Source organism: Chrysochloris asiatica, unplaced genomic scaffold, assembly GCF_000296735.1.
Source record: "Chrysochloris asiatica unplaced genomic scaffold, ChrAsi1.0 scaffold00118, whole genome shotgun sequence".
Lineage (NCBI taxonomy): Eukaryota > Metazoa > Chordata > Mammalia > Afrosoricida > Chrysochloridae > Chrysochloris > Chrysochloris asiatica.
Window position 1 is genome coordinate 130,015 of NW_006408636.1, and position 571 is coordinate 130,585.

Below are 571 nucleotides of genomic sequence, written 5' to 3' on the forward strand. Positions count from 1 at the left end.
TTTTTATGCTTTCTGATTGCTTCCAGCAAGAAGTGATCAGGATTTGGGCTTTCCTTTTCACACTTCTTATTGCTTAACTCAGATTAGCTTTCACAGGTGTTGTCTTTCCCTGGTATATGGCAGCTGGTATTGGTTCTTGCCTGGGTTTTGGTGTTTTATAGAGTGTGATTGTAGCTTGGCTATATGGCAGCAGTTGCTCACTCTTGTTGTGTAATATAAGGACACAAAGAGTCCTCCAAAGGCAGAAATAGGAGCATATAACAGCAAAACAACACCAGTTTGGGGGGGGGGAAGAGAGAGAGGATGAAAACAACAACAACAACAACAATAAAACCCCACAGCACCAGCAAAAAAAAGACTGAATACTGCAGTCTCTAATCACAGAAAAGGGAGAGGAGGGAGAGAAGAAAAAGAAGGAAAAAAAAAATCTATACCTTAATATGAGTATAGCTTTAATGTCCTAAGTTCCTGTCTTCAACACTGCCCGAGAGATTACAAGTTGCCAGTGTTGGTTGTTATGGTATACCTTCAGGCTCCAATCCAACCTTTGGCTCTCTTTCGCTCCCTTCAG